The sequence below is a fragment of the Mixophyes fleayi genome, unplaced genomic scaffold (genome assembly GCF_038048845.1).
Source record: "Mixophyes fleayi isolate aMixFle1 unplaced genomic scaffold, aMixFle1.hap1 Scaffold_334, whole genome shotgun sequence".
NCBI lineage: Eukaryota > Metazoa > Chordata > Amphibia > Anura > Limnodynastidae > Mixophyes > Mixophyes fleayi.
In genome coordinates this window covers 33,037-59,031 of record NW_027447349.1, presented here as the reverse complement: position 1 = coordinate 59,031, position 25,995 = coordinate 33,037, and the positions used below count along the sequence as shown (strand labels likewise).

At 50.0% G+C, this 25,995-nt stretch overlaps 6 non-coding genes and 6 pseudogenes across 6 annotated transcripts; all 12 read left to right on the top strand.

Moving 5' to 3' along the window:
• Positions 1–11: 11 nt before the first annotated feature.
• Positions 12–202, top strand: LOC142131180 (U2 spliceosomal RNA). The gene has a single exon (XR_012686339.1). It is a non-coding gene; the product is annotated as a U2 spliceosomal RNA (small nuclear RNA).
• Positions 203–1,021: 819 nt separating this feature from the next.
• On the top strand, positions 1,022–1,212 carry LOC142131179 (U2 spliceosomal RNA). The gene has a single exon (XR_012686338.1). It is a non-coding gene; the product is annotated as a U2 spliceosomal RNA (small nuclear RNA).
• Positions 1,213–2,841: 1,629 nt separating this feature from the next.
• On the top strand, positions 2,842–3,065 carry LOC142131213 (U2 spliceosomal RNA; annotated as a pseudogene).
• Positions 3,066–3,884: 819 nt separating this feature from the next.
• LOC142131178 (U2 spliceosomal RNA) lies at positions 3,885–4,075 on the top strand. Its single transcript, XR_012686337.1, has one exon. It is a non-coding gene; the product is annotated as a U2 spliceosomal RNA (small nuclear RNA).
• Positions 4,076–4,894: 819 nt separating this feature from the next.
• On the top strand, positions 4,895–5,085 carry LOC142131176 (U2 spliceosomal RNA). Its single transcript, XR_012686336.1, has one exon. It is a non-coding gene; the product is annotated as a U2 spliceosomal RNA (small nuclear RNA).
• A 4,549-nt stretch (positions 5,086–9,634) lies between these two features.
• Positions 9,635–9,807, top strand: LOC142131204 (U2 spliceosomal RNA; annotated as a pseudogene).
• An 819-nt stretch (positions 9,808–10,626) lies between these two features.
• Positions 10,627–10,817, top strand: LOC142131175 (U2 spliceosomal RNA). Its single transcript, XR_012686335.1, has one exon. It is a non-coding gene; the product is annotated as a U2 spliceosomal RNA (small nuclear RNA).
• An 819-nt stretch (positions 10,818–11,636) lies between these two features.
• LOC142131174 (U2 spliceosomal RNA) lies at positions 11,637–11,827 on the top strand. The gene has a single exon (XR_012686334.1). It is a non-coding gene; the product is annotated as a U2 spliceosomal RNA (small nuclear RNA).
• Positions 11,828–12,646: 819 nt separating this feature from the next.
• Positions 12,647–12,803, top strand: LOC142131220 (U2 spliceosomal RNA; annotated as a pseudogene).
• A 5,651-nt stretch (positions 12,804–18,454) lies between these two features.
• Positions 18,455–18,629, top strand: LOC142131210 (U2 spliceosomal RNA; annotated as a pseudogene).
• An 819-nt stretch (positions 18,630–19,448) lies between these two features.
• Positions 19,449–19,605, top strand: LOC142131218 (U2 spliceosomal RNA; annotated as a pseudogene).
• Positions 19,606–25,257: 5,652 nt separating this feature from the next.
• On the top strand, positions 25,258–25,432 carry LOC142131209 (U2 spliceosomal RNA; annotated as a pseudogene).
• The last annotated feature ends 563 nt before the right edge of the window (positions 25,433–25,995 follow it).

Sequence of the window (25,995 nt, the reverse complement as noted above, 5' to 3'; positions counted from 1 at the left end):
CTTTTCAGGTTATCGCTTCTCGGCCTTTTGGCTAAGATCAAGTGTAGTATCTGTTCTTATCAGTTTAATATCTGATACGCCCCCTATCTGGGGGCCATATATTAAATGGATTTTTAGAACAGGGAGATGGAAGAAGAGCTTGCTCTGTCCACTCCACGCATTGACCTGGTATTGCAGTACTTCCAGGACCGGTGCACTTCTCTTATCCAGTTATCAAAAAATAGAATCATGTCTCTTTTCAGCAACAAAAAAACATAAGAACAGATTTTTGTCTCCTGTGTCTTATTTCGTGTCAATTTATTGTGTCTTTTTGTTGTTTTGTTTCTTATCTCTTTTAGCAAACAAGCATTTGCAGATAAGAAGACCCTTTTCTTTGTCCAAAAGGATTACTGAATTGATCCAATTATTCCTTTAATGGAGCAACTTGTGATTTGCAAATTCAATTGGATCTCCGAATGAATGAAACTATTAATCTGACGTAGTGTGTCTCCCTCTTGTGGACCCAGTGACATAATAAAGGCAAGTGAGGATTATGACACACACCTTTTAGAACCCTGCTGCTGTTGCAGCATGCAGCTTCCTTTTCTATTTACTTGCCGGTGGCCCGAGAAACAATTGTGATGCACCTTGAAGTGCTGTTTCTGTGACATGCTGTGAATATTCCGAAAGAAGCTGGGCAGACAGTGTGATTAATTGCCTGGGGAGACGAGGACGGAACGGCAGGCCGACTAATCAGCGGGCGTCGTTGCACTTATGGTCAAGGGGAGGAGTTAATGCAAATTTTGCAGGCATCTCGTTTGAAAAGTCCTCGGCTCATGTGCGTGCCTTTGCAGACAGAGAGGTGTAAAGAGGGTCCCAGTGAAGGTGTCAGGCTTTTCAGGCTAGTCGGGCCTAGAATGTGCAGCAATGGAGTGTTGTGGGCCGCCGCTGAAGAAAGTATACGGCGTGTGGCGTGGCTGTCTCCTACAGTTGTCAGGCCTAGCCTGAGAAGCGGGCGCTTTCCTGGGTCCCTTTTCAGGTTATCGCTTCTCGGCCTTTTGGCTAAGATCAAGTGTAGTATCTGTTCTTATCAGTTTAATATCTGATACGCCCCCTATCTGGGGGCCATATATTAAATGGATTTTTAGAACAGGGAGATGGAAGAAGAGCTTGCTCTGTCCACTCCACGCATTGACCTGGTATTGCAGTACTTCCAGGACCGGTGCACTTCTCTTATCCAGTTATCAAAAAATAGAATCATGTCTCTTTTCAGCAACAAAAAAACATAAGAACAGATTTTTGTCTCCTGTGTCTTATTTCGTGTCAATTTATTGTGTCTTTTTGTTGTTTTGTTTCTTATCTCTTTTAGCAAACAAGCATTTGCAGATAAGAAGACCCTTTTCTTTGTCCAAAAGGATTACTGAATTGATCCAATTATTCCTTTAATGGAGCAACTTGTGATTTGCAAATTCAATTGGATCTCCGAATGAATGAAACTATTAATCTGACGTAGTGTGTCTCCCTCTTGTGGACCCAGTGACATAATAAAGGCAAGTGAGGATTATGACACACACCTTTTAGAACCCTGCTGCTGTTGCAGCATGCAGCTTCCTTTTCTATTTACTTGCCGGTGGCCCGAGAAACAATTGTGATGCACCTTGAAGTGCTGTTTCTGTGACATGCTGTGAATATTCCGAAAGAAGCTGGGCAGACAGTGTGATTAATTGCCTGGGGAGACGAGGACGGAACGGCAGGCCGACTAATCAGCGGGCGTCGTTGCACTTATGGTCAAGGGGAGGAGTTAATGCAAATTTTGCAGGCATCTCGTTTGAAAAGTCCTCGGCTCATGTGCGTGCCTTTGCAGACAGAGAGGTGTAAAGAGGGTCCCAGTGAAGGTGTCAGGCTTTTCAGGCTAGTCGGGCCTAGAATGTGCAGCAATGGAGTGTTGTGGGCCGCCGCTGAAGAAAGTATACGGCGTGTGGCGTGGCTGTCTCCTACAGTTGTCAGGCCTAGCCTGAGAAGCGGGCGCTTTCCTGGGTCCCTTTTCAGGTTATCGCTTCTCGGCCTTTTGGCTAAGATCAAGTGCAGTTGTGGCAGATCAGCACTTGCCTCTTTAACTAGAGGGCTGGAATGCAGCTTTGAAAGGCTGGGACAAATGTGCATCCGGACTGGAAACCCGGGGGGCCATAAATCACGGGTCAAGAGACCTTAATATAGATACAACGTGATTCTGTTGGCACCCACGCACTTTTGACCTCTTTCTCCTAAGCAATGCTATATTCTTTGCCCGGACCTTTTTGGCTGGGCAAGAAAATTTTTATACCCGGCCCAGGGTGAAGCTCCGGCGGATCTCAGGGGCAAAATGGGTCCCCTAGTGTGGCAGGCCAAGGGGGCCCATACTAGCCCAGCCACCCGGCTGGGGCCGTACCCACTCGGCTTGAGTCCTGGGTGAAGCTCCGGCAGATCCCAGGGACTAATGGGGCCCTCCTAGCTTTGCGGCGACGAGGGTCCAACCCTGCCCAGCCACCCGGCTGGGGCCGTACCCACTCGGCTTGAGTCCTGGGTGAAGCTCCGGCAGATCCCAGGGACTAATGGGGCCCTCCTAGCTTCGCGGCGACGAGGGTCCAACCCCGCCCAGCCACCCGGCTGGGGCCGTACCCAATCGGCACACCGAGCACTGGGTGAAGCTTCGGCGGATCCCAGGGGCTAAGAGGCTCCCCTAGCTTTGCGGCGAAGGGAGTCAGACGACCCCGGCCCCTAAGTGACCTTTTTGGTTCTGGGGGTTGAGGACCAGGGTCCTTCCTCTCCGGAGGGAGGACCACGCACCGAAAACTCTTGTGCATGTTTTTTGGGTATTTACTCATTTTTTTCGTGCACAAGGGACGAGCTCAAGGCTTTAAATAAAAAAAAAAAAAAAAAAAAAAAAAAAAAAATCTGTTCTTATCAGTTTAATATCTGATACGCCCCCTATCTGGGGGCCATATATTAAATGGATTTTTAGAACAGGGAGATGGAAGAAGAGCTTGCTCTGTCCACTCCACGCATTGACCTGGTATTGCAGTACTTCCAGGACCGGTGCACTTCTCTTATCCAGTTATCAAAAAATAGAATCATGTCTCTTTTCAGCAACAAAAAAACATAAGAACAGATTTTTGTCTCCTGTGTCTTATTTCGTGTCAATTTATTGTGTCTTTTTGTTGTTTTGTTTCTTATCTCTTTTAGCAAACAAGCATTTGCAGATAAGAAGACCCTTTTCTTTGTCCAAAAGGATTACTGAATTGATCCAATTATTCCTTTAATGGAGCAACTTGTGATTTGCAAATTCAATTGGATCTCCGAATGAATGAAACTATTAATCTGACGTAGTGTGTCTCCCTCTTGTGGACCCAGTGACATAATAAAGGCAAGTGAGGATTATGACACACACCTTTTAGAACCCTGCTGCTGTTGCAGCATGCAGCTTCCTTTTCTATTTACTTGCCGGTGGCCCGAGAAACAATTGTGATGCACCTTGAAGTGCTGTTTCTGTGACATGCTGTGAATATTCCGAAAGAAGCTGGGCAGACAGTGTGATTAATTGCCTGGGGAGACGAGGACGGAACGGCAGGCCGACTAATCAGCGGGCGTCGTTGCACTTATGGTCAAGGGGAGGAGTTAATGCAAATTTTGCAGGCATCTCGTTTGAAAAGTCCTCGGCTCATGTGCGTGCCTTTGCAGACAGAGAGGTGTAAAGAGGGTCCCAGTGAAGGTGTCAGGCTTTTCAGGCTAGTCGGGCCTAGAATGTGCAGCAATGGAGTGTTGTGGGCCGCCGCTGAAGAAAGTATACGGCGTGTGGCGTGGCTGTCTCCTACAGTTGTCAGGCCTAGCCTGAGAAGCGGGCGCTTTCCTGGGTCCCTTTTCAGGTTATCGCTTCTCGGCCTTTTGGCTAAGATCAAGTGTAGTATCTGTTCTTATCAGTTTAATATCTGATACGCCCCCTATCTGGGGGCCATATATTAAATGGATTTTTAGAACAGGGAGATGGAAGAAGAGCTTGCTCTGTCCACTCCACGCATTGACCTGGTATTGCAGTACTTCCAGGACCGGTGCACTTCTCTTATCCAGTTATCAAAAAATAGAATCATGTCTCTTTTCAGCAACAAAAAAACATAAGAACAGATTTTTGTCTCCTGTGTCTTATTTCGTGTCAATTTATTGTGTCTTTTTGTTGTTTTGTTTCTTATCTCTTTTAGCAAACAAGCATTTGCAGATAAGAAGACCCTTTTCTTTGTCCAAAAGGATTACTGAATTGATCCAATTATTCCTTTAATGGAGCAACTTGTGATTTGCAAATTCAATTGGATCTCCGAATGAATGAAACTATTAATCTGACGTAGTGTGTCTCCCTCTTGTGGACCCAGTGACATAATAAAGGCAAGTGAGGATTATGACACACACCTTTTAGAACCCTGCTGCTGTTGCAGCATGCAGCTTCCTTTTCTATTTACTTGCCGGTGGCCCGAGAAACAATTGTGATGCACCTTGAAGTGCTGTTTCTGTGACATGCTGTGAATATTCCGAAAGAAGCTGGGCAGACAGTGTGATTAATTGCCTGGGGAGACGAGGACGGAACGGCAGGCCGACTAATCAGCGGGCGTCGTTGCACTTATGGTCAAGGGGAGGAGTTAATGCAAATTTTGCAGGCATCTCGTTTGAAAAGTCCTCGGCTCATGTGCGTGCCTTTGCAGACAGAGAGGTGTAAAGAGGGTCCCAGTGAAGGTGTCAGGCTTTTCAGGCTAGTCGGGCCTAGAATGTGCAGCAATGGAGTGTTGTGGGCCGCCGCTGAAGAAAGTATACGGCGTGTGGCGTGGCTGTCTCCTACAGTTGTCAGGCCTAGCCTGAGAAGCGGGCGCTTTCCTGGGTCCCTTTTCAGGTTATCGCTTCTCGGCCTTTTGGCTAAGATCAAGTGTAGTATCTGTTCTTATCAGTTTAATATCTGATACGCCCCCTATCTGGGGGCCATATATTAAATGGATTTTTAGAACAGGGAGATGGAAGAAGAGCTTGCTCTGTCCACTCCACGCATTGACCTGGTATTGCAGTACTTCCAGGACCGGTGCACTTCTCTTATCCAGTTATCAAAAAATAGAATCATGTCTCTTTTCAGCAACAAAAAAACATAAGAACAGATTTTTGCAACCTCTGCGGCCTGGCCAGCCACATCTACAGGGACTGCCCCCAGAGGGCCAGATCCTACGCTGCAGCTGCCGGGATCGGACTGCCGGAAAGCGGACCTACCCCTGCCCTGCAGCCCAAGCCAGCCCAGAGGAAGCAACAGAAGCCCACACCGCAGCCAAGAGCTGGTAAGATATCTCCCACCCCTGTTGTGACAGCACCCCCCTCCCTCCCCGCTGTCACAACACCCCCCCCCCCTGCAGTAGCACTAACCCCCTCCACCGCTACTGCAGCTCCCTCCCTTTCCCTGGAGGATTTCCCCCCCCTCCTCCCTCTTGTGTCTGCAGGTGATGAGAACAAACAAAGAAGGAAGCGGAAAGAGCTGGACAGCCCAGCTGGCGACTCTGACCCTTCCAAGAAAAAGGCAATCGAGCTGGAAGAGGACCCTCTCCCGTCAGAGGGGGCCCTGGTAGAGATGGTGGATGAGCTGCTGGATTCTGAGCAGGAGGAGGAAGAATTCCTACAACTGCCCCAAATCTGCCTATTCGACCAGCTAGAGGAGAAAGGTCTGCTCCCACCTGAAGGGGACACGGGCAGACCGGACCAAGTCCCACCGGACAAGGAGGGTAACTGATGTATTGACTGTGCTAACTCTCTTTTTTCTCCCAACTAATGGCTAACTTTTCTCTTTTTACCATTAATGTGAGGAGTGTGAAGGATAAGATTAGACGTCAGTCTGTGTTTACCTTTCTTGACAGTCAGAAATGTGATGTTTACATGTTGCAGGAATGTTCTCTCCCTTTCTCTAGTTCCTACAGGCATCTGGGGAGGCAGTGGTCTCACGGGCCCTCCTATTGGTCTGGGGGGAGTGACTGTAAGTCTGCAGGGGTCGCCATTCTTATCAGGGGAAGCCTCTTCACATTAGATTCCGTTCAGGAGTTTGTCTGCGGCAGATTGCTTATCGTAGATGGCTCCTGGGCGGGTGAGCCTATCAGGCTTATCTGTGTGTATGCATCCCCGGGTAAGAATGAGCGTTTGGAGCTTTTCCAGACCCTGCGGGCCCAGCTCGCAACCACCAGGGCGGTAGTGATGGCTGGGGACTTTAACTGTCCTATAGAGGAAGATGGTAGGAGTTCTTGTACTAATGCTAAACTTGATGTTTCTTCCAGGTTGTTGCAGGAGATGGTAGCCGAAGCATCCTTGCGGGATGCAGTGGGATCTATGGGGGCCGGCTCTGTGAATTATACTTGGAGCCGCCCCGATGGCTCAGTGCGTTCCCGGATTGACTTTGTGTTTACATCGAGAGCGGTAAGACAAAACAGGCATGTCATGGTTCCCTGCTTTTTCTCTGATCATAGGGCCATTCTCTTTGAAGGTGTTCTGGGTCACGGGTTCCCTCCCGGCCCTGGCTCTTGGAAGCTGAACTGCGCTCTGCTGGGAAAGGAAGAGGTGATGGTTGAGCTGAGGGATGCCTATGTAATGTGGAAAAATGACAAAATGTATTTTGACTGTATGTCTAACTGGTGGGAGTATGTCAAGGGCAAGTTTCGCAGTTTCTTTCAGGCTAAAGGCCGCCAACAGGCGTGCGAGAGGAAGAGAAACTTCAGGAGACTTCAGCGTCAGCTGCAGTCCCTGCTGGATCTCCAACTCTGCGGCTGGGATGTGAAGGATGATCTGGCTGAGGCCAAAGGGGGCCTGAAAAGGCACTTCGAGGAAGAGGCCAATCGCATCGTCTTCCGTTCCAAGGTGGAGAATCTGGAGAAGGGTGAGAAATGTAATTCTTTCTTTTTCAGAAAACTCCACTCCGGCCACACGCCCCTGACTGAACTGCGGGACGAGTCTGGCACCCCCAGGAGGGGGAAGGAGGGCGTCATGGGAGTCGTCACAGACTACTACGGCAAACTCTACTCCCCTAAGACTACAGACGACGACGCAGCTGAATCTTTCCTGTCAGGTATCACTAACCCTATTGATCCTACAGGTAGGGCAGCTATGGATGCCCCCCTCACCTTGGGGGAGCTGCACTCTGCCGCTAAATCCTTTAGGCCGGGCAGGACCCCGGGCAGTGATGGCCTCCCAGCCGAGCTCTATGTAGCGCTGTGGGACCTCATTGGCCCGGACCTGTTAGAGCTGTATGAGGAGATGGTGGTGGAGGGCAGGATGCCTCCTACTCTGAGAGAGGGCTTGATCACGATTTTGTATAAGCGCAAGGGAGAGAGATGTGACCTCAAAAATTGGAGGCCCATCTCCCTCCTGAACGTGGACTACAAGATTTTGGCCAAGGTACTAGCCAACAGGCTAAAGGTTGTCATTGGGCGAATTGTTCATCCTGATCAGACTTGTGGCATTCCTGGTAGAAGGATTGCAGACAGCCTTGCGCTGCTGAGGGACACGGTTCATTATATCAAAGACCGCCATGCACATGTGGCCCTGGTCAGTCTTGATCAGGAGAAGGCCTTTGATCGTGTCTCTCATGGTTTTATGCGTAAGGTTCTGTGCAGGTTTGGATTGGGTGATATGTTTTGTTCTTATGTTAACCTGATGTACCTTGATATTTACAGCTCTGTGTTGGTGAACGGCTGGAAGACTGACCCCTTCTCTGTACTGTCTGGGGTCAGACAAGGCTGCCCTCTTTCACCTCTCCTTTTTGTCTGTTGTATAGAGCTCTTTGCGATGTCCATCAGGCGAAACCCAGAGATCAGAGGGATCACCGCACCGGGTCCAGACCGACTAGAGGCCAAGTGTTCGCTCTACATGGACGACGTCACTGTCTTCTGCGCTGATCAGCGTTCGGTGGCAGCACTCGTCCAGACCTGCAACAACTTCGGCCAAGCTTCAGGGGCAAAAGTCAACTGCGGGAAGTCAGAGGCCATGCTATTCGGGCAGTGGCACTTGTCATCCCCCGCTGCATTTCCCTTCACAATCAAGCCGGACTTCATCAAAATTCTTGGAGTTTGGTTCGGTGGAGAGGAGGCGGCCCTGAAGTGCTGGGAAGAGAGACTGGCAACGGTCCGGCAAAAGATTGGACTGTGGAGCCTCAGACTTCTTACCATCGAAGGGAAAGCACTGGTACTGCGCAACGAGATTCTTCCCGTTCTTCAGTACACGGCCCAAGCTTGGCCACCTCTTGCTGCCGTCTGTAAGACCATCACGAGGACAGTCTTTCACTTCATCTGGGGCTCCAAAATGGACAGAGTGAAGCGGTCTGTTATGTACAAGGAGCCCCACAAAGGTGGGAAAGGGATCCCTGATATCCCCACCATGCTGCGGGCCTTCTTTGTTTGCAACTGTATCCGCAGGACACTCCTTGAAAAGAACGTTTGCTCTGCTGGGAAGTCCATGTCACGCTTTTTCCTTCTTCCTCTTTGGAGGAAACTTGGTTGGGACAAGTGGGACAGCTCCTTCCCTTACAACTGGACTACACCTTGGTTTTACCTGGATGTTGGACAATTTGTGAGGGAGCACCATCTGGAGGGACTTAAACCAGACTTGTGGAAACCTAAAACTATCCACAAGCTCATCAGAGCTAAGGACATTATGGAGTCTGTTCCAGGGCTCCCTGTGGCCACGGCCAAACATGTTTGGGAGAATGTGGCCTCTAAGAGACTGACTAATGGACATAAAGACATTGCATGGATGGCCATTCAGGGGGGTTTGCCTCTCAGGACATTTATGCACTCCCGAAACCTGTGCAGATATGTTCACTGCCCCTTTTGTATTACCAAGAGGGAGACTGCTCAACATATCTTTTGGGACTGTCCCACTGCACAGGCATTGTTGGATGCCCTGGAACATGAACTTAAGGACAGTGTGCCCAGGACTTGCCTTTCATACCATTCGGTATTTTATGGATTATTTCCTGGGACTCACACCGTTGAGGCAATCCAGGAGGCCTGGCGCCTTATGAACTGTTTTAAGGACGCTATGTGGCTTGCCAGGAACCGCCTCATCTTGAAGCGGGAGAAGATGACCATCCAGGACTGTCGCAGGCTTATCCATAGCCTGTTAAGAGACTATAACACCCTTGACAGTCCTGAGGAAGATGAAGACGACGATTGATTGTAATTGATTGATTGTTGTCTCCTCTTCTCCTCCTCCCCATTGTGTCTATTTTCAATAAAAAACTTTGGTTTGTGCTCCCCTCCCTTTCCCCCTCCAACCCATTCCCCTTCACAGCATGAAGTATTATTGAATGTCATGTCTATTTATGCACCCTTCCCTTTGTGTCTGTCCTCAATAAAAACTTTTTGCTCGTGACTCCATCACCCTACCCCTCTCACCTACCTCCCCCTCACACCCAACGTTATTTTATTGCACTGTAATACACTGTAAAGTTTGAATGGTTAGTGCAGTACTTGATGTATATAGTGTAGGATGTCATGTCTTGTACTTTATGCCCTGTATTGTACTAAAACGTATGCATGATCATGTCTTACGGTGTACTGCGTACACTTGAATGAAATGTATGAACTGTGTTTTTTGTACTTTATACAAAATAAAGCTACTTTTTCAATCAAAAAATCTGTTCTTATCAGTTTAATATCTGATACGCCCCCTATCTGGGGGCCATATATTAAATGGATTTTTAGAACAGGGAGATGGAAGAAGAGCTTGCTCTGTCCACTCCACGCATTGACCTGGTATTGCAGTACTTCCAGGACCGGTGCACTTCTCTTATCCAGTTATCAAAAAATAGAATCATGTCTCTTTTCAGCAACAAAAAAACATAAGAACAGATTTTTGTCTCCTGTGTCTTATTTCGTGTCAATTTATTGTGTCTTTTTGTTGTTTTGTTTCTTATCTCTTTTAGCAAACAAGCATTTGCAGATAAGAAGACCCTTTTCTTTGTCCAAAAGGATTACTGAATTGATCCAATTATTCCTTTAATGGAGCAACTTGTGATTTGCAAATTCAATTGGATCTCCGAATGAATGAAACTATTAATCTGACGTAGTGTGTCTCCCTCTTGTGGACCCAGTGACATAATAAAGGCAAGTGAGGATTATGACACACACCTTTTAGAACCCTGCTGCTGTTGCAGCATGCAGCTTCCTTTTCTATTTACTTGCCGGTGGCCCGAGAAACAATTGTGATGCACCTTGAAGTGCTGTTTCTGTGACATGCTGTGAATATTCCGAAAGAAGCTGGGCAGACAGTGTGATTAATTGCCTGGGGAGACGAGGACGGAACGGCAGGCCGACTAATCAGCGGGCGTCGTTGCACTTATGGTCAAGGGGAGGAGTTAATGCAAATTTTGCAGGCATCTCGTTTGAAAAGTCCTCGGCTCATGTGCGTGCCTTTGCAGACAGAGAGGTGTAAAGAGGGTCCCAGTGAAGGTGTCAGGCTTTTCAGGCTAGTCGGGCCTAGAATGTGCAGCAATGGAGTGTTGTGGGCCGCCGCTGAAGAAAGTATACGGCGTGTGGCGTGGCTGTCTCCTACAGTTGTCAGGCCTAGCCTGAGAAGCGGGCGCTTTCCTGGGTCCCTTTTCAGGTTATCGCTTCTCGGCCTTTTGGCTAAGATCAAGTGTAGTATCTGTTCTTATCAGTTTAATATCTGATACGCCCCCTATCTGGGGGCCATATATTAAATGGATTTTTAGAACAGGGAGATGGAAGAAGAGCTTGCTCTGTCCACTCCACGCATTGACCTGGTATTGCAGTACTTCCAGGACCGGTGCACTTCTCTTATCCAGTTATCAAAAAATAGAATCATGTCTCTTTTCAGCAACAAAAAAACATAAGAACAGATTTTTGTCTCCTGTGTCTTATTTCGTGTCAATTTATTGTGTCTTTTTGTTGTTTTGTTTCTTATCTCTTTTAGCAAACAAGCATTTGCAGATAAGAAGACCCTTTTCTTTGTCCAAAAGGATTACTGAATTGATCCAATTATTCCTTTAATGGAGCAACTTGTGATTTGCAAATTCAATTGGATCTCCGAATGAATGAAACTATTAATCTGACGTAGTGTGTCTCCCTCTTGTGGACCCAGTGACATAATAAAGGCAAGTGAGGATTATGACACACACCTTTTAGAACCCTGCTGCTGTTGCAGCATGCAGCTTCCTTTTCTATTTACTTGCCGGTGGCCCGAGAAACAATTGTGATGCACCTTGAAGTGCTGTTTCTGTGACATGCTGTGAATATTCCGAAAGAAGCTGGGCAGACAGTGTGATTAATTGCCTGGGGAGACGAGGACGGAACGGCAGGCCGACTAATCAGCGGGCGTCGTTGCACTTATGGTCAAGGGGAGGAGTTAATGCAAATTTTGCAGGCATCTCGTTTGAAAAGTCCTCGGCTCATGTGCGTGCCTTTGCAGACAGAGAGGTGTAAAGAGGGTCCCAGTGAAGGTGTCAGGCTTTTCAGGCTAGTCGGGCCTAGAATGTGCAGCAATGGAGTGTTGTGGGCCGCCGCTGAAGAAAGTATACGGCGTGTGGCGTGGCTGTCTCCTACAGTTGTCAGGCCTAGCCTGAGAAGCGGGCGCTTTCCTGGGTCCCTTTTCAGGTTATCGCTTCTCGGCCTTTTGGCTAAGATCAAGTGTAGTATCTGTTCTTATCAGTTTAATATCTGATACGCCCCCTATCTGGGGGCCATATATTAAATGGATTTTTAGAACAGGGAGATGGAAGAAGAGCTTGCTCTGTCCACTCCACGCATTGACCTGGTATTGCAGTACTTCCAGGACCGGTGCACTTCTCTTATCCAGTTATCAAAAAATAGAATCATGTCTCTTTTCAGCAACAAAAAAACATAAGAACAGATTTTTGTCTCCTGTGTCTTATTTCGTGTCAATTTATTGTGTCTTTTTGTTGTTTTGTTTCTTATCTCTTTTAGCAAACAAGCATTTGCAGATAAGAAGACCCTTTTCTTTGTCCAAAAGGATTACTGAATTGATCCAATTATTCCTTTAATGGAGCAACTTGTGATTTGCAAATTCAATTGGATCTCCGAATGAATGAAACTATTAATCTGACGTAGTGTGTCTCCCTCTTGTGGACCCAGTGACATAATAAAGGCAAGTGAGGATTATGACACACACCTTTTAGAACCCTGCTGCTGTTGCAGCATGCAGCTTCCTTTTCTATTTACTTGCCGGTGGCCCGAGAAACAATTGTGATGCACCTTGAAGTGCTGTTTCTGTGACATGCTGTGAATATTCCGAAAGAAGCTGGGCAGACAGTGTGATTAATTGCCTGGGGAGACGAGGACGGAACGGCAGGCCGACTAATCAGCGGGCGTCGTTGCACTTATGGTCAAGGGGAGGAGTTAATGCAAATTTTGCAGGCATCTCGTTTGAAAAGTCCTCGGCTCATGTGCGTGCCTTTGCAGACAGAGAGGTGTAAAGAGGGTCCCAGTGAAGGTGTCAGGCTTTTCAGGCTAGTCGGGCCTAGAATGTGCAGCAATGGAGTGTTGTGGGCCGCCGCTGAAGAAAGTATACGGCGTGTGGCGTGGCTGTCTCCTACAGTTGTCAGGCCTAGCCTGAGAAGCGGGCGCTTTCCTGGGTCCCTTTTCAGGTTATCGCTTCTCGGCCTTTTGGCTAAGATCAAGTGTAGTATCTGTTCTTATCAGCTTACCAACTACCCGGTGGAGGTTATGCTGAGTGTGGCTCATCCGATAGCGCACTCTAACATTGGTGAGGGGCTGATGTAGACTCTGCTGCATGGTGCACTTGTCTCTCTCCTGCCCAAAACCCAGAGGACATACCTGAGTGTGGCTCATCCGATAGCACACTCTAACCCTGGTGAGGAACTGTTTGAGACTTGTGTTACCCGATCAAAGCCGGCCAGGAGCAAGAAGACCGACCCCGGGGAAGAAGCGCTGCCGACCCCCCCTGCCTGCCGGGAAGAAGACGCCGGGAGCACCTCCGGCTGAAGAAGCCCTCCTCTCCTCGGGCCCTGCTCCACTGGAAGAAGCGCCTCCTCTTCAGCGGAAGCCCCTGCTCCTCTCTACCCAGCGGGAGGACATCTGCACTGCCCCCTCCACCCCGGACGACCAGCCTCTCTACCCCAGGAAGAGCCAGGACGATGGCCTCAGCTACCCCAGCTCCTGCCTCCACCCCTGCTCCTGCCCCTGGGAAGAAGGGAGGAAAGAACACCGCCCCGAAGCCTCTCCCCGTGGCCGGAACCTCTGCCTCCACCGCCCCTGCTGCTACCGGACAAGGCCAGCCCAACCAGGACACCCCCCAGAAGACCCCCACCCTGGAACCCTGGATGAGGCAGACCGTGGTCCTGAAGCTGAAGGAAGTGGAAGGAAGGGTCCCAGACATGACGGCCGAGACCTTCGGCAAGAAGATGATCCTGGACCAGGGCTTCTCCAAGGCTGAAACCCTCAGCGTGCAGAATTACCTGAAAGGGATATGGTACATCACCTTCGCCTCCATTGCCATCTGCAAGAGGTACTGGGAGGCAGTGAAGACTGCGAGACCGGAGTCTCCCTTCTCCCGCTTCGTGGGGAACTGCCCCATCCAGAGAGAGGAGAGAAGAGTCACGGTCTCCATGAGAAATCCTCACACCCCTGGTAAGGACATCGCTACCTTCCTGAGCCGCTTCTGCTCCGTGGTCAAGGACCCCTCCAAGATCCTGGATGTCAACGGCTTCTGGACAGGCAAGTGGTCCATTATCATCAGACTGAGGAAAGACAGCACGGCAACTGACGGACTCCAACACCTGCCATCAAGCTTTGCCCTGGGCGGCTCTGCCGGCCTCCTCCACTATGCCGATCAGCCGAGGAACTGCAGAAAATGCGGGGAAGCTGACCACATGGCGAGAAGCTGCAAGGTCTCAGCCTGCAGGAACTGCAAGGTGGCGGGGCACGAGTCCAAGGATTGCCCAAGAAAATTGTCCTGCAACCTCTGCGGCCTGGCCAGCCACATCTACAGGGACTGCCCCCAGAGGGCCAGATCCTACGCTGCAGCTGCCGGGATTGGACTGCCGGAAAGCGGACCTGCCCCTGCCCTGCAGCCCAAGCCAGCCCAGAGGAAGCAACAGAAGCCCACACCGCAGCCAAGAGCTGGTAAGATATCTCCCACCCCTGTTGTGACAGCACCCCCCTCCCTCCCCGCTGTCACAACACCCCCCCCCCCTGCAGTAGCACTAACCCCCTCCACCGCTACTGCAGCTCCCTCCCTTTCCCTGGAGGATTTCCCCCCCCTCCTCCCTCTTGTGTCTGCAGGTGATGAGAAGAAACAAAGGAGGAAGCGGAAAGAGCTGGACAGCCCAGCTGGCGACTCTGACCCTTCCAAGAAAAAGGCAATCGAGCTGGAAGAGGACCCTCTCCCGTCAGAGGGGGCCCTGGTAGAGATGGTGGATGAGCTGCTGGATTCTGAGCAGGAGGAGGAAGAATTCCTACAACTGCCCCAAATCTGCCTATTCGACCAGCTAGAGGAGAAAGGTCTGCTCCCACCCGAAGGGGACACGGGCAGACCGGACCAAGTCCCACCGGACAAGGAGGGTAACTGATGTATTGACTGTGCTAACTCTCTTTTTTCTCCCAACTAATGGCTAACTTTTCTCTTTTTACCATTAATGTGAGGAGTGTGAAGGATAAGATTAGACGTCAGTCTGTGTTTACCTTTCTTGACAGTCAGAAATGTGATGTTTACATGTTGCAGGAATGTTCTCTCCCTTTCTCTAGTTCCTACAGGCATCTGGGGAGGCAGTGGTCTCACGGGCCCTCCTATTGGTCTGGGGGGAGTGACTGTAAGTCTGCAGGGGTCGCCATTCTTATCAGGGGAAGCCTCTTCACATTAGATTCCGTTCAGGAGTTTGTCTGCGGCAGATTGCTTATCGTAGATGGCTCCTGGGCGGGTGAGCCTATCAGGCTTATCTGTGTGTATGCATCCCCGGGTAAGAATGAGCGTTTGGAGCTTTTCCAGACCCTGCGGGCCCAGCTCGCAACCACCAGGGCGGTAGTGATGGCTGGGGACTTCAACTGTCCTATAGAGGAAGATGGTAGGAGTTCTTGTACTAATGCTAAACTTGATGTTTCTTCCAGGTTGTTGCAGGAGATGGTAGCCGAAGCATCCTTGCGGGATGCAGTGGGATCTATGGGGGCCGGCTCTGTGAATTATACTTGGAGCCGCCCCGATGGCTCAGTGCGTTCCCGGATTGACTTTGTGTTTACATCGAGAGCGGTAAGACAAAACAGGCATGTCATGGTTCCCTGCTTTTTCTCTGATCATAGGGCCATTCTCTTTGAAGGTGTTCTGGGTCACGGGTTCCCTCCCGGCCCTGGCTCTTGGAAGCTGAACTGCGCTCTGCTGGGAAAGGAAGAGGTGATGGTTGAGCTGAGGGATGCCTATGTAATGTGGAAAAATGACAAAATGTATTTTGACTGTGTGTCTAACTGGTGGGAGTATGTCAAGGGCAAGTTTCGCAGTTTCTTTCAGGCTAAAGGCCGCCAACAGGCGTGTGAGAGGAAGAGGAACTTCAGGAGACTTCAGCGTCAGCTGCAGTCCCTGCTGGATCTCCAACTCTGCGGCTGGGATGTGAAGGATGATCTGGCTGAGGCCAAAGGGGGCCTGAAAAGGCACTTCGAGGAAGAGGCCAATCGCATCATCTTCCGTTCCAAGGTGGAGAATCTGGAGAAGGGTGAGAAATGTAATTCTTTCTTTTTCAGAAAACTCCACTCCGGCCACACGCCCCTGACTGAGCTGCGGGACGAGTCTGGCACCCCCAGGAGGGGGAAGGAGGGCGTCATGGGAGTCGTCTCAGACTACTACGGCAAACTCTACTCCCCTAAGACTACAGACGACGACGCAGCTGAATCTTTCCTGTCAGGTATCACTAACCCTATTGATCCTACAGGTAGGGCAGCTATGGATGCCCCCCTCACCTTGGGGGAGCTGCACTCTGCCGCTAAATCCTTTAGGCCGGGCAGGACCCCGGGCAGTGATGGCCTCCCAGCCGAGCTCTATGTAGCGCTGTGGGACCTCATTGGCCCGGACCTGTTAGAGCTGTATGAGGAGATGGTGGTGGAGGGCAGGATGCCTCCTACTCTGAGAGAGGGCTTGATCACGATTTTGTACAAGCGCAAGGGAGAGAGATGTGACCTCAAAAATTGGAGGCCCATCTCCCTCCTGAACGTGGACTACAAGATTTTGGCCAAGGTACTAGCCAACAGGCTAAAGGTTGTCATTGGGCGAATTGTTCATCCTGATCAGACTTGTGGCATTCCTGGTAGAAGGATTGCAGACAGCCTTGCGCTGCTGAGGGACACGGTTCATTATATCAAAGACCGCCATGCACATGTGGCCCTGGTCAGTCTTGATCAGGAGAAGGCCTTTGATCGTGTCTCTCATGGTTTTATGCGTAAGGTTCTGTGCAGGTTTGGATTGGGTGATATGTTTTGTTCTTATGTTAACCTGATGTACCTTGATATTTACAGCTCTGTGTTGGTGAACGGCTGGAAGACTGACCCCTTCTCTGTACTGTCTGGGGTCAGACAAGGCTGCCCTCTTTCACCTCTCCTTTTTGTCTGTTGTATAGAGCTCTTTGCGATGTCCATCAGGCGAAACCCAGAGATCAGAGGGATCACCGCACCGGGTCCAGACCGACTAGAGGCCAAGTGTTCGCTCTACATGGACGACGTCACTGTCTTCTGCGCTGATCAGCGTTCGGTGGCAGCACTCGTCCAGACCTGCAACAACTTCGGCCAAGCTTCAGGGGCAAAAGTCAACTGCGGGAAGTCAGAGGCAATGCTGTTTGGTCAGTGGCACCTGTCATCCCCCGCTGCATTCCCCTTCACAATCAAGCCGGACTTCATCAAAATTCTTGGAGTTTGGTTCGGTGGAGAGGAGGCGGCCCTGAAGTGCTGGGAAGAGAGACTGGCAACAGTCCGGCAAAAGATTGGACTGTGGAGCCTCAGACTTCTTACCATCGAAGGGAAAGCACTGGTACTGCGCAACGAGATTCTTCCCGTTCTTCAGTACACGGCCCAAGCTTGGCCACCTCTTGCTGCCGTCTGTAAGACCATCACGAGGACAGTCTTTCACTTCATCTGGGGCTCCAAAATGGACAGAGTGAAGCGGTCAGTTATGTACAAGGAGCCCCACAAAGGTGGGAAAGGGATCCCGGATATCCCCACCATGCTGCGTGCCTTCTTTGTTTGCAACTGTATCCGCAGGACACTCCTTGAAAAGAACGTTTGCTCTGCTGGGAAGTCCATGTCACGCTTTTTCCTTCTTCCTCTTTGGAGGAAACTTGGTTGGGACAAGTGGGACAGCTCCTTCCCTTACAACTGGACTACACCTTGGTTTTACCTGGATGTTGGACAATTTGTGAGGGAGCACCATCTGGAGGGACTTAAACCAGACTTGTGGAAACCTAAAACTATCCACAAGCTCATCAGAGCTAAGGACATTATGGAGTCTGTTCCAGGGCTCCCTGTGGCCACGGCCAAACATGTTTGGGAGAATGTGGCCTCTAAGAGACTGACTAATGGACATAAAGACATTGCATGGATGGCCATTCAGGGGGGTTTGCCTCTCAGGACATTTATGCACTCCCGGAACCTGTGCAGATATGTTCACTGCCCCTTTTGTATTACCAAGAGGGAGACTGCTCAACATATCTTTTGGGACTGTCCCACTGCACAGGCATTGTTGGATGCCCTGGAACATGAACTTAAGGACAGTGTGCCCAGGACTTGCCTTTCATACCATTCGGTATTTTATGGATTATTTCCTGGGACTCACACCGTTGAGGCAATCCAGGAGGCCTGGCGCCTTATGAACTGTTTTAAGGACGCTATGTGGCTTGCCAGGAACCGCCTCATCTTGAAGCGGGAGAAGATGACCATCCAGGACTGTCGCAGGCTTATCCATAGCCTGTTAAGAGACTATAACACCCTTGACAGTCCTGAGGAAGATGAAGACGACGATTGATTGTAATTGATTGATTGTTGCCTCCTCTTCTCCTCCTCCCCATTGTGTCTATTTTCAATAAAAAACTTTGGTTTGTGCTCCCCTCCCTTTCCCCCTCCAACCCATTCCCCTTCACAGCATGAAGTATTATTGAATGTCATGTCTATTTATGCACCCTTCCCTTTGTGTCTGTCCTCAATAAAAACTTTTTGCTCGTGACTCCATCACCCTACCCCTCTTACCTACCTCCCCCTCACATCCAATGTTATTTTATTGCACTGTAATACACTGTAAAGTTTGAATGGTTAGTGCAGTACTTGATGTATATAGTGTAGGATGTCATGTCTTGTACTTTATGCCCTGTATTGTACTAAAACGTATGCATGATCATGTCTTACGGTGTACTGCGTACACTTGAATGAAATGTATGAACTGTGTTTTTTGTACTTTATACAAAATAAAGCTACTTTTTCAATCAAAAAAAATCTGTTCTTATCAGTTTAATATCTGATACGCCCCCTATCTGGGGGCCATATATTAAATGGATTTTTAGAACAGGGAGATGGAAGAAGAGCTTGCTCTGTCCACTCCACGCATTGACCTGGTATTGCAGTACTTCCAGGACCGGTGCACTTCTCTTATCCAGTTATCAAAAAATAGAATCATGTCTCTTTTCAGCAACAAAAAAACATAAGAACAGATTTTTGTCTCCTGTGTCTTATTTCGTGTCAATTTATTGTGTCTTTTTGTTGTTTTGTTTCTTATCTCTTTTAGCAAACAAGCATTTGCAGATAAGAAGACCCTTTTCTTTGTCCAAAAGGATTACTGAATTGATCCAATTATTCCTTTAATGGAGCAACTTGTGATTTGCAAATTCAATTGGATCTCCGAATGAATGAAACTATTAATCTGACGTAGTGTGTCTCCCTCTTGTGGACCCAGTGACATAATAAAGGCAAGTGAGGATTATGACACACACCTTTTAGAACCCTGCTGCTGTTGCAGCATGCAGCTTCCTTTTCTATTTACTTGCCGGTGGCCCGAGAAACAATTGTGATGCACCTTGAAGTGCTGTTTCTGTGACATGCTGTGAATATTCCGAAAGAAGCTGGGCAGACAGTGTGATTAATTGCCTGGGGAGACGAGGACGGAACGGCAGGCCGACTAATCAGCGGGCGTCGTTGCACTTATGGTCAAGGGGAGGAGTTAATGCAAATTTTGCAGGCATCTCGTTTGAAAAGTCCTCGGCTCATGTGCGTGCCTTTGCAGACAGAGAGGTGTAAAGAGGGTCCCAGTGAAGGTGTCAGGCTTTTCAGGCTAGTCGGGCCTAGAATGTGCAGCAATGGAGTGTTGTGGGCCGCCGCTGAAGAAAGTATACGGCGTGTGGCGTGGCTGTCTCCTACAGTTGTCAGGCCTAGCCTGAGAAGCGGGCGCTTTCCTGGGTCCCTTTTCAGGTTATCGCTTCTCGGCCTTTTGGCTAAGATCAAGTGTAGTATCTGTTCTTATCAGCTTACCAACTACCCGGTGGAGGTTATGCTGAGTGTGGCTCATCCGATAGCGCACTCTAACATTGGTGAGGGGCTGATGTAGACTCTGCTGCATGGTGCACTTGTCTCTCTCCTGCCCAAAACCCAGAGGACATACCTGAGTGTGGCTCATCCGATAGCACACTCTAACCCTGGTGAGGAACTGTTTGAGACTTGTGTTACCCGATCAAAGCCGGCCAGGAGCAAGAAGACCGACCCCGGGGAAGAAGCACTGCCGACCCCCCCTGCCTGCCGGGAAGAAGACGCCGGGAGCACCTCCGGCTGAAGAAGCCCTCCTCTCCTCGGGCCCTGCTCCACTGGAAGAAGCGCCTCCTCTTCAGCGGAAGCCCCTGCTCCTCTCTACCCAGCGGGAGGACATCTGCACTGCTCCCTCCACCCCGGACGACCAGCCTCTCTACCCCAGGAAGAGCCAGGACGATGGCCTCAGCTACCCCAGCTCCTGCCTCCACCCCTGCTCCTGCCCCTGGGAAGAAGGGAGGAAAGAACACCGCCCCGAAGCCTCTCCCCGTGGCCGGAACCTCTGCCTCCACCGCCCCTGCTGCTGCCGGACAAGGCCAGCCCAACCAGGACACCCCCCAGAAGACCCCCACCCTGGAACCCTGGATGAGGCAGACCGTGGTCCTGAAGCTGAAGGAAGTGGAAGGAAGGGTCCCAGACATGACGGCCGAGACCTTCGGCAAGAAGATGATCCTGGACCAGGGCTTCTCCAAGGCTGAAACCCTCAGCGTGCAGAACTACCTGAAAGGGATCTGGTACATCACCTTCGCCTCCATTGCCATCTGCAAGAGGTACTGGGAGGCAGTGAAGACTGCGAGACCGGAGTCTCCCTTCTCCCGCTTCGTGGGGAACTGCCCCATCCAGAGAGAGGAGAGAAGAGTCACGGTCTCCATGAGAAATCCTCACACCCCTGGTAAGGACATCGCTACCTTCCTGAGCCGCTTCTGCTCCGTGGTCAAGGACCCCTCCAAGATCCTGGATGTCAACGGCTTCTGGACAGGCAAGTGGTCCATTATCATCAGACTGAGGAAAGACAGCACGGCAACTGACGGACTCCAACACCTGCCATCAAGCTTTGCCCTGGGCGGCTCTGCCGGCCTCCTCCACTATGCCGATCAGCCGAGGAACTGCAGAAAATGCGGGGAAGCTGACCACATGGCGAGAAGCTGCAAGGTCTCAGCCTGCAGGAACTGCAAGGTGGCGGGGCACGAGTCCAAGGATTGCCCAAGAAAATTGTCCTGCAACCTCTGCGGCCTGGCCAGCCACATCTACAGGGACTGCCCCCAGAGGGCCAGATCCTACGCTGCAGCTGCCGGGATTGGACTGCCGGAAAGCGGACCTACCCCTGCCCTGCAGCCCAAGCCAGCCCAGAGGAAGCAACAGAAGCCCACACCGCAGCCAAGAGCTGGTAAGATATCTCCCACCCCTGTTGTGACAGCACCCCCCTCCCTCCCCGCTGTCACAACACCCCCCCCCCCCTGCAGTAGCACTAACCCCCTCCACCGCTACTGCAGCTCCCCCCCTTTCCCTGGAGGATTTCCCCCCCCTCCTCCCTCTTGTGTCTGCAGGTGATGAGAACAAACAAAGAAGGAAGCGGAAAGAGCTGGACAGCCCAGCTGGCGACTCTGACCCTTCCAAGAAAAAGGCAATCGAGCTGGAAGAGGACCCTCTCCCATCAGAGGGGGCCCTGGTAGAGATGGTGGATGAGCTGCTGGATTCTGAGCAGGAGGAGGAAGAATTCCTACAACTGCCCCAAATCTGCCTATTCGACCAGCTAGAGGAGAAAGGTCTGCTCCCACCCGAAGGGGACACGGGCAGACCGGACCAAGTCCCACCGGACAAGGAGGGTAACTGATGTATTGACTGTGCTAACTCTCTTTTTTCTCCCAACTAATGGCTAACTTTTCTCTTTTTACCATTAATGTGAGGAGTGTGAAGGATAAGATTAGACGTCAGTCTGTGTTTACCTTTCTTGACAGTCAGAAATGTGATGTTTACATGTTGCAGGAATGTTCTCTCCCTTTCTCTAGTTCCTACAGGCATCTGGGGAGGCAGTGGTCTCACGGGCCCTCCTATTGGTCTGGGGGGAGTGACTGTAAGTCTGCAGGGGTCGCCATTCTTATCAGGGGAAGCCTCTTCACATTAGATTCCGTTCAGGAGTTTGTCTGCGGCAGATTGCTTATCGTAGATGGCTCCTGGGCGGGTGAGCCTATCAGGCTTATCTGTGTGTATGCATCCCCGGGTAAGAATGAGCGTTTGGAGCTTTTCCAGACCCTGCGGGCCCAGCTCGCAACCACCAGGGCGGTAGTGATGGCTGGGGACTTCAACTGTCCTATAGAGGAAGATGGTAGGAGTTCTTGTACTAATGCTAAACTTGATGTTTCTTCCAGGTTGTTGCAGGAGATGGTAGCCGAAGCATCCTTGCGGGATGCAGTGGGATCTATGGGGGCCGGCTCTGTGAATTATACTTGGAGCCGCCCCGATGGCTCAGTGCGTTCCCGGATTGACTTTGTGTTTACATCGAGAGCGGTAAGACAAAACAGGCATGTCATGGTTCCCTGCTTTTTCTCTGATCATAGGGCCATTCTCTTTGAAGGTGTTCTGGGTCACGGGTTCCCTCCCGGCCCTGGCTCTTGGAAGCTGAACTGCGCTCTGCTGGGAAAGGAAGAGGTGATGGTTGAGCTGAGGGATGCCTATGTAATGTGGAAAAATGACAAAATGTATTTTGACTGTGTGTCTAACTGGTGGGAGTATGTCAAGGGCAAGTTTCGCAGTTTCTTTCAGGCTAAAGGCCGCCAACAGGCGTGTGAGAGGAAGAGGAACTTCAGGAGACTTCAGCGTCAGCTGCAGTCCCTGCTGGATCTCCAACTCTGCGGCTGGGATGTGAAGGATGATCTGGCTGAGGCCAAAGGGGGCCTGAAAAGGCACTTCGAGGAAGAGGCCAATCGCATCATCTTCCGTTCCAAGGTGGAGAATCTGGAGAAGGGTGAGAAATGTAATTCTTTCTTTTTCAGAAAACTCCACTCCGGCCACACGCCCCTGACTGAGCTGCGGGACGAGTCTGGCACCCCCAGGAGGGGGAAGGAGGGCGTCATGGGAGTCGTCTCAGACTACTACGGCAAACTCTACTCCCCTAAGACTACAGACGACGACGCAGCTGAATCTTTCCTGTCAGGTATCACTAACCCTATTGATCCTACAGGTAGGGCAGCTATGGATGCCCCCCTCACCTTGGGGGAGCTGCACTCTGCCGCTAAATCCTTTAGGCCGGGCAGGACCCCGGGCAGTGATGGCCTCCCAGCCGAGCTCTATGTAGCGCTGTGGGACCTCATTGGCCCGGACCTGTTAGAGCTGTATGAGGAGATGGTGGTGGAGGGCAGGATGCCTCCTACTCTGAGAGAGGGCTTGATCACGATTTTGTACAAGCGCAAGGGAGAGAGATGTGACCTCAAAAATTGGAGGCCCATCTCCCTCCTGAACGTGGACTACAAGATTTTGGCCAAGGTACTAGCCAACAGGCTAAAGGTTGTCATTGGGCGAATTGTTCATCCTGATCAGACTTGTGGCATTCCTGGTAGAAGGATTGCAGACAGCCTTGCGCTGCTGAGGGACACGGTTCATTATATCAAAGACCGCCATGCACATGTGGCCCTGGTCAGTCTTGATCAGGAGAAGGCCTTTGATCGTGTCTCTCATGGTTTTATGCGTAAGGTTCTGTGCAGGTTTGGATTGGGTGATATGTTTTGTTCTTATGTTAACCTGATGTACCTTGATATTTACAGCTCTGTGTTGGTGAACGGCTGGAAGACTGACCCCTTCTCTGTACTGTCTGGGGTCAGACAAGGCTGCCCTCTTTCACCTCTCCTTTTTGTCTGTTGTATAGAGCTCTTTGCGATGTCCATCAGGCGAAACCCAGAGATCAGAGGGATCACCGCACCGGGTCCAGACCGACTAGAGGCCAAGTGTTCGCTCTACATGGACGACGTCACTGTCTTCTGCGCTGATCAGCGTTCGGTGGCAGCACTCGTCCAGACCTGCAACAACTTCGGCCAAGCTTCAGGGGCAAAAGTCAACTGCGGGAAGTCAGAGGCAATGCTGTTTGGTCAGTGGCACCTGTCATCCCCCGCTGCATTCCCCTTCACAATCAAGCCGGACTTCATCAAAATTCTTGGAGTTTGGTTCGGTGGAGAGGAGGCGGCCCTGAAGTGCTGGGAAGAGAGACTGGCAACAGTCCGGCAAAAGATTGGACTGTGGAGCCTCAGACTTCTTACCATCGAAGGGAAAGCACTGGTACTGCGCAACGAGATTCTTCCCGTTCTTCAGTACACGGCCCAAGCTTGGCCACCTCTTGCTGCCGTCTGTAAGACCATCACGAGGACAGTCTTTCACTTCATCTGGGGCTCCAAAATGGACAGAGTGAAGCGGTCAGTTATGTACAAGGAGCCCCACAAAGGTGGGAAAGGGATCCCGGATATCCCCACCATGCTGCGTGCCTTCTTTGTTTGCAACTGTATCCGCAGGACACTCCTTGAAAAGAACGTTTGCTCTGCTGGGAAGTCCATGTCACGCTTTTTCCTTCTTCCTCTTTGGAGGAAACTTGGTTGGGACAAGTGGGACAGCTCCTTCCCTTACAACTGGACTACACCTTGGTTTTACCTGGATGTTGGACAATTTGTGAGGGAGCACCATCTGGAGGGACTTAAACCAGACTTGTGGAAACCTAAAACTATCCACAAGCTCATCAGAGCTAAGGACATTATGGAGTCTGTTCCAGGGCTCCCTGTGGCCACGGCCAAACATGTTTGGGAGAATGTGGCCTCTAAGAGACTGACTAATGGACATAAAGACATTGCATGGATGGCCATTCAGGGGGGTTTGCCTCTCAGGACATTTATGCACTCCCGGAACCTGTGCAGATATGTTCACTGCCCCTTTTGTATTACCAAGAGGGAGACTGCTCAACATATCTTTTGGGACTGTCCCACTGCACAGGCATTGTTGGATGCCCTGGAACATGAACTTAAGGACAGTGTGCCCAGGACTTGCCTTTCATACCATTCGGTATTTTATGGATTATTTCCTGGGACTCACACCGTTGAGGCAATCCAGGAGGCCTGGCGCCTTATGAACTGTTTTAAGGACGCTATGTGGCTTGCCAGGAACCGCCTCATCTTGAAGCGGGAGAAGATGACCATCCAGGACTGTCGCAGGCTTATCCATAGCCTGTTAAGAGACTATAACACCCTTGACAGTCCTGAGGAAGATGAAGACGACGATTGATTGTAATTGATTGATTGTTGCCTCCTCTTCTCCTCCTCCCCATTGTGTCTATTTTCAATAAAAAACTTTGGTTTGTGCTCCCCTCCCTTTCCCCCTCCAACCCATTCCCCTTCACAGCATGAAGTATTATTGAATGTCATGTCTATTTATGCACCCTTCCCTTTGTGTCTGTCCTCAATAAAAACTTTTTGCTCGTGACTCCATCACCCTACCCCTCTTACCTACCTCCCCCTCACATCCAATGTTATTTTATTGCACTGTAATACACTGTAAAGTTTGAATGGTTAGTGCAGTACTTGATGTATATAGTGTAGGATGTCATGTCTTGTACTTTATGCCCTGTATTGTACTAAAACGTATGCATGATCATGTCTTACGGTGTACTGCGTACACTTGAATGAAATGTATGAACTGTGTTTTTTGTACTTTATACAAAATAAAGCTACTTTTTCAATCAAAAAAAATCTGTTCTTATCAGTTTAATATCTGATACGCCCCCTATCTGGGGGCCATATATTAAATGGATTTTTAGAACAGGGAGATGGAAGAAGAGCTTGCTCTGTCCACTCCACGCATTGACCTGGTATTGCAGTACTTCCAGGACCGGTGCACTTCTCTTATCCAGTTATCAAAAAATAGAATCATGTCTCTTTTCAGCAACAAAAAAACATAAGAACAGATTTTTGTCTCCTGTGTCTTATTTCGTGTCAATTTATTGTGTCTTTTTGTTGTTTTGTTTCTTATCTCTTTTAGCAAACAAGCATTTGCAGATAAGAAGACCCTTTTCTTTGTCCAAAAGGATTACTGAATTGATCCAATTATTCCTTTAATGGAGCAACTTGTGATTTGCAAATTCAATTGGATCTCCGAATGAATGAAACTATTAATCTGACGTAGTGTGTCTCCCTCTTGTGGACCCAGTGACATAATAAAGGCAAGTGAGGATTATGACACACACCTTTTAGAACCCTGCTGCTGTTGCAGCATGCAGCTTCCTTTTCTATTTACTTGCCGGTGGCCCGAGAAACAATTGTGATGCACCTTGAAGTGCTGTTTCTGTGACATGCTGTGAATATTCCGAAAGAAGCTGGGCAGACAGTGTGATTAATTGCCTGGGGAGACGAGGACGGAACGGCAGGCCGACTAATCAGCGGGCGTCGTTGCACTTATGGTCAAGGGG